General features: G+C 54.3%; 1 pseudogene; it reads left to right on the forward strand.

Annotated features, from left to right (window-relative positions):
- The first annotated feature begins 701 nt into the window (after nucleotides 1-701).
- On the forward strand, nucleotides 702-10,071 carry LOC121288048 (annotated as a pseudogene).
- Nucleotides 10,072-11,660: the final 1,589 nt, after the last annotated feature.

Genomic DNA, 11,660 nt, shown 5'->3' on the forward strand with positions numbered 1-11,660 from the left:
ACACCAGCAGCAGGAACGGAAGGAACACCAGCAACAGCAGTAACACCAGCAGCAGCAACCACAACAACATGAGCAACAGCAACAGAAGCAGCAACAGCAGCAACAGCAGCAGCAGCAGCACCAACACCAGCACCAGCATTAGCAGCATCAAAAGCAGAATCACTAGCAGCAGCAACAGCAACAGCATCAACAACACCAGCATCAGCAACAACATTAGCAGCAACAGCAACAGGAGCAGCAGCAGCATTCACCTGCATCAGTGGAAAAAGCAGGAGCAACACCAGCAGCACCACCAGCAGCAACACCAGCAACAACAGCAACAGGTATGGCAGCAACAACATCAGCAACAGTAACAACAGCAGCAGCAGCAATACCAGCAACAGCAGCAACAACAACAACGCAAGCAACAGAAACAGCAGCAGCAAAAGCAGCAGCACCAGCAGCAGCAGCAACACCAGCAAAAGCATTAGCATCACCAGCAGAAACACTAGCAGCATCAACAGCAACAGCATCAGCAATACCAGCAGCAGCCGCAGCACCAGCAACAGTAACAGCAGTAGCACCACTAACACCAGCAGCAGCACCAGCACCAACAGCAACAGTTGCAGCAGCACAAACAGCAGCAGCAACAGCACCAGCCACAGCACCAGCAACAGTAACAGCAGCAGCACCACCACTGTCAGCAGCAGCACCAGCACCAAATGCACCAGCAGCAGCATTACCAGCACCAGCAATGCCACCAACAGCAGAAGCAGCACCAGCACTGTTACCTGCAACAGCAGCAGCAGGAACACCAGTAGCATTGGCAGCAGTATCAGTAGCAGCAGCACCAGCACGAGCAGCAGCAACAGTAACAGCAGCAGCCCCAGCACCAGCAACAACAGCAGCAGCAGGACCAGCAGCAACAGCAACAGAAGGAAGAGCAGCAGCAACACCAGCAGGAACAGCAGCAACAGGAACAGCATCAACAGCAGCAGCAGCACCAGTATGAGCAACATTAACAGCAGCAGCAGCAGCAACACCAGCAGCAACCACAACAACACGAACAGCATCAGCAACAGTAGCAGCACCAGCAACAGCAGAAGCAGCAACAACAGCAGCACTATAAACAGCAGCAACAACAGCAGCAGCAACAACAACAAAACCAGCAGCAGCAACAGCAGCAACAGCAGCAGCAGCACTGGCAAAAACGGCAACAGCAGAACTAACAGCAGCAAGAACAGCCACAACAACAGCAGCAAAAGCAGCAGCAACACCAGCAACAGGAACAGCAGCAACAACAGCAGTACCAGTACCAGGCAACATCATCAACAGCAGCAGCAGCACCAGTACGAGCAAAATCAGCAGCAGCAGCAGCAACACCAGCAGCAACCACAAACACACGAACAGCATCAGCAACAGCAGCAGCACCAGCAACAGCAGAAGCAGCAACTACAGCATCACTATAAACAGCAGCAACAACAGCAGCAGCAACAGCAACAAAACCAGCCGCAGCAACAGCAGCAACAGCAGCAGCATTGGCAAAAACAGCAACAGCAGAACTAACAGCAGCAAGAACAGCCACAACAACAGCAGCAAAAGCAGCAGCAACACGAGCAACAGGAACAGCAGCAACAGCAGCAGTACCAGTACCAGCAAAGTCATCATCGTCAGCAGCAGCAGCAGCACTGGCAGCAACAACAGCAGCGGAACTAACAGCAAAAGCACAAGCCAGAGCATCAGCAGCTAAAGCAACAGCAATAGCAGCAGCAGGAACAGCAGCAGCAGGACCAGCAGCAACAGCAACAACAGGAAGAGCAGCAGCAACACCAGCAGGCACAGCATCAACACCAGCAACAGGCACAGCAGCAACAGCAGCAGCACCAGTACCAGCAAAATCAGCAGCAGCAGCAGCAGCACTGGCAGCAACAACAACAGTAGAACTAACAGCAGCAACACCAGCCACAGCACCAGCAGCAATAGCAGCTGCAACGGCAGCATCAGCAACAGCAACAGTAGCAGCAGCACAAACAGCACCAGCAACTGCAGCAGACGTAGCAGCAGCAACACCAGCAGCAACACCAGCACCAGCAACAGCAGAAGCAGCAGCAAAAAGATCAGCTACAGCAGCAACAACAGCAGCAGCAACAACACAAGCAACAGCAACTCCAGCAGCAACAACAACAGCAACAGCAGCATCAGCACTGGCAGCAGCAACAGCAGCAGCAGCACTAGCAGCAGTCAAAGCGTCAGCACCAGCAACATCAGCAACAGCAGCTGCAACAGCAGCAGCAGTTAAACCTGCAGCAACCACACCAGCAGCAGCAACAGCAGCAACCAAAGCAACAGCAGCAACAACAGCAGCAGAATCCACAACAACACGAACAACAGCAACAGCAACAGCAGCAGCACCAGCAGCAGCAGCATCACCAGCAGAAACACAAGCAGCAGCAACAACAACAGCATCAGCAATACCAGCTTCAGCCGCAGCACCAGCAACAGTAACAGCAGCAGCACCACTAACACCAGCAGCAGCACCAGCACCAACAGCAACAGTAGCAGCAACACGAACAGCAGCAGCAGCAGCAACAGCACCAGCCACAGCACCAGCAACAGTAACAGCAGCAGCACAACCACTGTCAGCAGCAGCACCAGCACCAACAGCACCAGCAGCAGCAATACCAGCACCAGCAATGCCACCAACAGCTGCAGCAGCACCAGCACTGTTACCTGCAACAGCAGTAGTAGGAACAGCAGCAGCATTGGCAGCAGTATCAGTAGCAGCAGCACCAGCACGAGCAGCAGCAACAGTAACAGCAGCAGCCCCAGCACCAGCAACAACAGCAGCAGCAGGACCAGCAGCAACAGCAACAGAAGGAAGAGCAGCAGCAACAAAAGCAGGAACAGCAGCAACAGGAACAGCATCAACAGCAGCAGCAGCACCAGTACGAGCAACATTAACAGCAGCAGCAGCAGCAGCAACACCAGCAGCAACCACAACAACACGAACAGCATCAGCAACAGCAGCAGCACCAGCAGCAGCAGAAGCAGTAACAACAGCAGCACTATAAACAGCAGCAACAACAGCAGCAGCAACAGCAACAACACCAGCAACAGCAGCAGCAAGAACACCAGCAGCCGCAGAAGCAGCAACAGCAGCAGCAGCACTGGCAAAAACAGCAAAAGCGGAACTAACAGCAGCAATAACAGCCACCGCAACAGCAGCAAGATCAGCAGCAACAGAAGCAGCAGGACCAGCAGCAACAGCAACAACAGGATGAACAGCAGCAACACCAGCAGGAACAGCAGCAACACCAGCAACAGGAACAGCAGCAACAGCAGCAGTACCAGTACCAGCAACATCAGTAGCAGCAGCAGCAGCAGCACTGGCAGCAACAACAGCATTGGAACTAACAGCAAAAACACAAGCCAGAGCATCAGCAGCTAAAGCAGCAGCAATAGCAGCAGCAGGAACAGCAGCAGCAGGACCAGCAGCAACAGCAACAACAGGAAGAGCAGCAGCAGGACCAGCAGCAACAGCAACTACAGGAAGAGCAGCAGCAGGACCAGCAGGAACAGCAGCAACACAAGCAACAGAAACAGCAGGAAGATCAGCAGCACCAGTACCATCAACATCAGCAGCAGCAACAGCACTGGCAGCAAAGCAGCAGTGGAACTAACAGCAGCAACACCAGCCACAGCAACAGCAGCAAAAGCAGCAGCAACAGCAGCAGCAGCAACAGCATCAGCAAGACCAGCAGCAGCCGCAGCACCAGCAACAGTAACAGCAGCAGCACCACTAACACCAGCAGCAGCACCAGCACCAACAGCAACAGTAGCAGCAGCACAAACAGCAGCAGCAACTGCAGCAGACGTAGCAGCAGCAACACAAGCAGCAACACCAGCACCAGCAACAGCAGAGGCAGCAGCAACAAGATGAGCAACAGCAGCTGCAACATCAGCAGCAACACCAGCAGCCACAACACCAGCAGTAGCTACAGCAGCAACAGCAGCAGCAGCACTGGCAAAAACAGCAACTGCGGAAGTAACAGCAAAAACACCAGCCACAGCAACAGCAGCAAAAGCAGCAGCAACAGTAGCAGCAGGAGCAGCAGCAGAAGGAACAGCAGTAACAGCAACAACAGGAAGAGCAGCAGCACCACCAACTTGAACAGCAGCAACACCAGCCACAGGAACAGCAGCAACAGCAGCAGCTCCAGTACCAGCAACATTAGCAGCAGCAGCAGCAGCACTGGCAGCAACAACAGCAGCGGAACTAACAGCAGCAACACCAGCCACTGCAACAGCAGCAAAAGCAGCAGCAACAGCAACAGCAGGACCAACAGCAACAGCAACAGCAGGAAGAGCACCAGCAACTCCAGCAGGCACAGCAGCAACAGCAGCACCAGCAACAGCAGCAACAGCAGCAGCAGCACCAGTACCCTCAGCATCAGCAGCAGCAGCAGCAGCAGCAGAAGCAACGGCAGCAACAGCAGCAGCACCAGCAGCAGCAACACCAGCAGCAACAGCAGCAGGAATGACAGGAACACCATCAGCAGCCATACCAGCAACAGCAGCAACAACAGCAGCAGCAACCACAACAACACCAGCAACAGCAACAGCAGCAGCAATAGCAGCAGCACCAGCAGCAGCACCTGCAGTAGCAGCGTCACCAGCAGAAACACTAGCAGCAGCAACAACATCAGTAGCAACAGCAACAAGAGCAGCAGCAGCATACCTGTGGCAGTGGCAACAGGAGCAGGACCACCAGCAGCAACAGCAGCAGGAACGGCAGCAACATCAGCAACAGCAACAATGATAGCGGCAGCAACACGAGCAACAGCAGCAACCACATCAACACGAGCAACAGCAACAGCAGCAGCACCAGCAGCAGCACCAGCAGCAGCGGCAGCAACACCAGCACCAGCAGTAGCAGCATCACCAGCAGAAACACTAGCAGCATCAACAGCAACAGCATCAGCAACACGAGCAGCAGCCGCAGCACCAGCAACAGTAACAGCAGCAGCACCACTAACACCAGCAGCAGCACCAGCACCAACAGCAACTGTAGCAGCAGCACCAACAGCAGCAGCAACAGCAGCAGCCACAACACCAGCAAGAGTAACAGCAGCAGCACCACCAACGTCAGCAGCAGCACCAGCACCAACAGCACCAGCAGGAGCAACACAGCACCAGTAATGCCAGCAAAAGCTACAACAGCAACAGCAATGGTAACTGCAACAGCAGCAGCATGAGCACCAGCAGCAATGGTAGCAGTATCAGTAGCAGCAGCATCAGCACCAGCAGAAGCGAAAACAATAGCAGCAGCCAGAGCACCAGCAACAGCAGCAACAGTAGCAACAGCAGCAGCACAAACAGCACCAGCAACAACAGCATCAGCAGCAGCAGGAACAGCAGCAGCAGGACCAGCAGCAACAGCAACAGCAGGAAGAGCAGCAGCAGCAACACCGGCAGGAACAGCAGCAACACCAGCAACAGTAAAAGCAGCAACAGCAGCAGTACCAGTACCAGCAACATCATCTGCAGCAGCAGCAGCAGCACTGGCAGCAACAGCAGCAGCGGAACTAACAGCAAAAACACAAGCCAGAGCAACTGCAGCTAAAGCAGCAGCAATAGCAGCAGCAGGAACAGCAGCAGCAGGACCTGCAGCAACAGCAACAACAGGAAGAGCAGCAGCAACACAAGCAGAAACAGCAGAAACACAAGCAACAGGAACAGCAGCAGCACCAGTACCAGCAACATGAGCAGCAGCAAAAGCAGCACTGGCAGCAACAACAGCAGTGGAACTAACAGCAGCAACACCAGCCACAGCAACAGCAGCAAAAGCAGCAGCAACAGCATCAGCAACACCAGCAGTAGCTGCAGCTCCAGCAGTAGTAACAGCAGCAGCACCAGTAACACCAGCAGCAGCACCAGCACCAACAGCAACAGTAGCAGCAGCACAAACAGCAGCAGCAACTGCAGCAGACGCAGCAGCAGCAACACCAGCACCAGTAACAGCAGAAGCAGCAGCAACAACATCAGCAACACCAGCACCAACAGCAGCAGCAACAGCAGCAACCAAAGCAACTTCAGCAGCAACAACTACAGCAACAGCAGCATCAGCACTGGCAGCAGCAACACCAGCAGCAGCACTAGCAGCAGTCAAAGCAGCAGCACCAGCAACACCAGCAACAGCAGCTGCAACAGCAGCATTAACACCAGCAGCAGCACTAGCAGCAGTCAAAGCAGCAGCAACAGCAACCAAAGCAACAGCAGCAACAACAGCAGCAGCAACCACAAGAATACGAGCAACAGCAACAAAAGCAACACCTGCACCAGCAGCATCACCAGCAGAAACACTAGCAGCAGCAACAGGAACAGCATCAGCTACACCAGCTGCATCGGCAGCACCAGCGACAGTAATAGCAGCTACACCACTAACACCAGTAGCAGCACCAGCACCAACAGCAACAGTAGCAGCAACACTAACAGCAGCAGCAACAGCAGCCACAACACCAGCAACAGTAACAGCAGCAGCACCACTAACACCAGCAGCTGCTCCAGCACCAACAGCACCAGCAGCAGCAACACCAGCCCCCGCAATGCCAGCAACAGCTACAGGAGCAACAGCAATTTTACCTGCAACACCAGCAGCATTGGCAGCAGTATCAGTAGCAGCAGCACCAGCAGCAGCAGCAGCAACAGCAGCAGCAACAGCACCAGCAACAGCAGCAACAGTAGCAGCAACAGCAGCACCAGTAACAGCAGCAACAGCAGCAGCACCACCATCACCAGCAACAACAGCAATGGCACCAGCAGCAAAGCCAACAGCACTAGCAGCAGCAGAAGCAGCAACATCACCATCACCAGCAACAGCAACACTAGTAGCAACAATAGCAGCAGCACTAGCAGCATTCAAAGCAGCAGCAACCGTAGTAGCAGCACCAACACCAGAATCAACTGTAACAGCAACAGCAACAAGAGCAGCAGCACCAACAGCAGCAGAAGCAGCAACAACAGCAACACCAGTAACATCAGCAGCAGCAGCAGCAACACCAGCAGCAGCCACTGTAGCAGTAACAACACCAGCAGCAACACTAGTAGCAACCACACCAGCAGCAGCAAAAGCAGCAACCAAAGCAGCAGCAGCAACAACAGCAGCAGCAACCACAACAACATGAGCAACAGCAACAGCAGCCACAACAGCAGCAGCACCAGCAGCAGCATCACTAGCAGAAACACTAATCACCAGCAACAGTAATAGCAGCTACACCACTAACACCAGCACCAACAGCACCAGCAGCAGCAACACCAGCACCAGCAATGCCAGCAACAGCTACAGCAGCAACAGCAATGGTACCTGCAACACCAGCAGCAATGGAAGCAGTATCAGTAGCAGCAGCACGAGCACCAGCACCAGCAACAGCAGCAGCAGCAGCAGCAACAGCAGCACCAGCAACAGGAGCAACAGCTGCAGCACCACCAACACCAGCAACAGCAGCAACAGCACAACAGCAAAACAAACAGCACCAGCAGAAGCAGCAACACCAGCAGCACTATAAACAGCAGCAACACCAGCAGCAATAGCAACAACACCAGCAACAGCAGCCACAACCCCATCAGCAACACACCAGCAGCAGCTACAGCAGCAAAAGCAGCAGCAGCAGTGGCAAAAACAGCAACTGCAGAACTATCAGCAAAAACACCAGCAACAGCAACAGCAGCAAAAGCAGCAGCAACAGCAGCAGCAGGAGCAGCAGCAGAAGGAGCAGCAGCAACAGCAACAACAGGAAGAGCAACAGCAACACCAGCAGGAACAGCAGCAACACCAGCAACAGGAACAGCAGCAACAGCTGTAGCACCAGTACCAGCAACTTTAGCAGCAGCAGCAGCAGCACTGGCAACAACAAGAACAGCGGAACTAACAGCAGCACCACCAGCCACAGCAACAACATCAAAAGCAGCAGCAACAGCAGCGGCAGCAACAGCAACAGCAGGACCAGCAACAACAGCAACAGCAGGAAGAACAGCAGCAACACCAGCAGGCACAGCAGTAACAGCAGCAACAACAGCAGAAGCAGCAGCACCAGTACCCACAACATCAGCAGAAGCAGCAGCAGCAGAAGCAGCAACACCAGCAGCAGGAATGGCAGGAACAAAAGCAGCAGTAACACCAGCAACAGCAGCAACAACAGCAGCAGCAACCACAACAACACGAGCAACAGCAACAGAAGCAGCAACAGCAGCAACAGCAGCCACAGCAGCACCAACACCAGCACCAGCATTAGCAGCATCAAAAGCAGAATCACTAGCAGCAGCAACAGCAACAGCATCAACAACACCAGCATCAGCAACAACATTAGCAGCAACAGCAACTAGAGCAGCAGCAGCATTCACCTGCAGCAGTGGAAACAGCAGGAGCAACAGCAGCAGCACCACCAGCAGCAGCAACAGCAACAGCACGAGCAGCAGCAACCCCAGCAGCATGTGCAGCAGTAACAGCTGTATCATCAGCAGCAGGAACAGCAACAGCAGCAACAAGAGCATAAACAAATGCAGCAGCACCAGCAGCAGCAACAGCAGCATCAACAGCAACAAGAAGAGCAGCGCCAGCAGCAGAAACACCAGCAGCAACAGCAGCAGGACCAGCAGCAACACCAGCCAGAGCAACAGCAGCAACAGCAGCAGCACCAGCAGCAGCAACACCAGCAACAGCAGCAGCAGGTACGGCAGCAACAACATCAGCAACAGTAACAACGGCAGCAGCAGCAACACCAGCAACAGCAGCAACAACAACAACACAAGCAACAGAAACAGCAGCAGCAAAAGCAGCAGCACCAGCAGCAGCAGCAACACCAGCAGCAGCATTAGCATGACCAGCAGAAACACTAGCAGCATGAACAGCAACAGCATCAGCAATACCAGCAGCAGCCGCAGCACCAGCAACAGTAACAGCAGCAGCAACAGCACTAGCCACAGCACCAGCAACAGTAACAGCAGCAGCGCCACCACCGTCAGCAGCAGCACCAGCACCAACAGCACCAGCAGCAGTAATACCAGCACCAGCAATGCCACCAACAGCTGCAGTAGCACCAGCACTGTTACCTGCAACAGCAGCAGCAGGAACACCAGCAGCATTGGCAGCAGTATCAGTAGCAGCAGCACCAGCACGAGCAGCTGCAACAGTAACAGCAGCAGCCCCAGCACCAGCAACAACAGCAGCAGCAGGACCAGCAGCAACAGCAACAGAAGGAAGAGCAGCAGCAACACCAGCAGGAACAGCAGCAACAGGAACAGCATCAACAGCATCAGCAACACCAGCTTCAGCCGCAGCACCAGCAACAGTAACAGCAGCAGCACCACTAACACCAGCAGCAGCACCAGCACCAACAGCAACAGTAGCAGCAACACGAACAGCAGCAGCAGCAGCAGCCACAACACCAGCAACTGTAACAGCAGCAGCACCACCAACACTAGCAGCAGCTCCAGCACCAAGAGCACCGGCAGCAGCAACACCAGCACCAGCAATGCCAGCAACAGGTACAGCAGCAACAGCAATTTTACCTGCAATACCAGCAGCAATGGCAGCAGTATCAGAAGCAGCAGCACCAGCACCAGCAGCAGCAACAGCAGCAGCCACAGCACAAGCAACAGCAGCAGCCACATCACCAGCAACAGCAGCAACAGCAGCAGCAACAGCAGCCCCAGCAACAGCAGCAACAGCAACAGCAGGAACAGTAGCAGCAACACCAGCAGGAACAGCAGCAACAAGAACAGCAACAATAGCAGCAGCAGCACCAGTACCAGCAACATCAGCAGCAGCAGCAGCAGCATCAGCAGCTGCAAGAGCAGCAGCACCAGCAGCAGCAACAGCAGCAGCAACAATGGCTGCAGCAGAAAAACCAGCAACAGCAGCCACAACAGCCGCAGCAACCACAACAACACGAACAGCAGCAGCAACAGCAGCAGCAGAAGCAGCAGCTCCAGCAGCACTATAAACAGCAGCAACAACAGCAGCAGCAACAGCAACAACACCAGCAACAGCAGCAGCAACACCCACAGCAACAACACCAGCAGCAGCAGAAGCAGCAACAGCAGCAGCAGCACTGGCAAAAACAGCAACAGCGGAACTAACAGCAGCAACAACAGCCACCGCAACAGCAGCAAAATCAGCAGCAACAGTAGCAGCAGGACCAGCAGCAACAGCACCCACAGGATGAGCAGCAGCAACACCAGCAGGAACAGCAGCAACACCAGCAACAGGAACAGCAGCAACAGCAGCAGTACCAGTACCAGCAACATAAGTAGTAGCAGCAGCAGCAGCAACTGGCAGCAACAACAGCAGCGGAACTAAGAGCAAAAACACAAGCCAGAGCATCAGCAGCTAAAGCATCAGCAATAGCAGCAGCAGGAACAGCAGCAGCAGGACCGGCAGCAACAGCAACAACAGGAAGAGCAGCAGCAGGACCAGCAGGAACAGCAGCAACACAAGCAACAGAAACAGCAGGAAGAGCAGCAGCACCAGTACCAGCAACATCAGCAGCAGCAGCAGCAACAGCATTGGCAGCAAAGCAGCAGTGGAACTAACAGCAGCAACACCAGCCACAGCAACAGCAGCAAAAGCAGCAGCAACAGCAGCAGCAACAGCATCAGCAAGACCAGCAGCAGCCGCAGCACCAGCAACAGTAACAGCAGCAGCACCACTAACACCAGCAGCAGCACCAGCAACAAAAGCAACAGTAGCAGCAGCACAAACAGCAGCAGCAACTGCAGCAGACGTAGCACAGCAACACCAGCAGCAACACCAGCACCAGCAACAGCAGAGGCAGCAGCAACAAGATGAGCAACACCAGCAGCTTCAAGAGCAGCAGCAACACCAGCAGCCACAACACCAGCAGCAGCTACAGCAGCAACAGCAGCAGCAGCATTGACAAAAACAGCAACTGCGGAAGTAACAGCAAAAACACCAGCCACAGCAACAGCAGCAAAAGCAGCAGCAACAGTAGCAGCAGGACCAGCAGCAACAGCACCCACAGGATGAGCAGCAGCAACACCAGCAGGAACAGCAGCAACACCAGCAACAGGAACAGCAGCAACAGCAGCAGTACCAGTACCAGCAACATAAGTAGTAGCAGCAGCAGCAGCAACTGGCAGCAACAACAGCAGTGGAACTAAGAGGAAAAACACAAGCCAGAGCATCAGCAGCTAAAGCATCAGCAATAGCAGCAGCAGGAACAGCAGCAGCAGGACCGGCAGCAACAGCAACAACAGGAAGAGCAGCAGCAGGACCAGCAGGAACAGCAGCAACACAAGCAACAGAAACAGCAGGAAGAGCAGCAGCACCAGTACCAGCAACATCAGCAGCAGCAGCAGCAACAGCATTGGCAGCAAAGCAGCAGTGGAACTAACAGCAGCAACACCAGCCACAGCAACAGCAGCAAAAGCAGCAGCAACAGCAGCAGCAGCAACAGCATCAGCAAGACCAGCAGCAGCCGCAGCACCAGCAACAGTAACAGCAGCAGCACCACTAACACCAGCAGCAGCGCCAGCAACAAAAGCAACAGTAGCAGCAGCACAAACAGCAGCAGCAACTGCAGCAGAAGTAGCACAGCAACACAAGCAGCAACACCAGCACCAGCAACAGCAGAGGCAGCAGCAACAAGATGAGCAACAGCAGC

The sequence above is a fragment of the Carcharodon carcharias genome, chromosome 2, assembly GCF_017639515.1.
Source record: "Carcharodon carcharias isolate sCarCar2 chromosome 2, sCarCar2.pri, whole genome shotgun sequence".
NCBI classification, from domain to species: Eukaryota; Metazoa; Chordata; class Chondrichthyes; order Lamniformes; family Lamnidae; genus Carcharodon; species Carcharodon carcharias.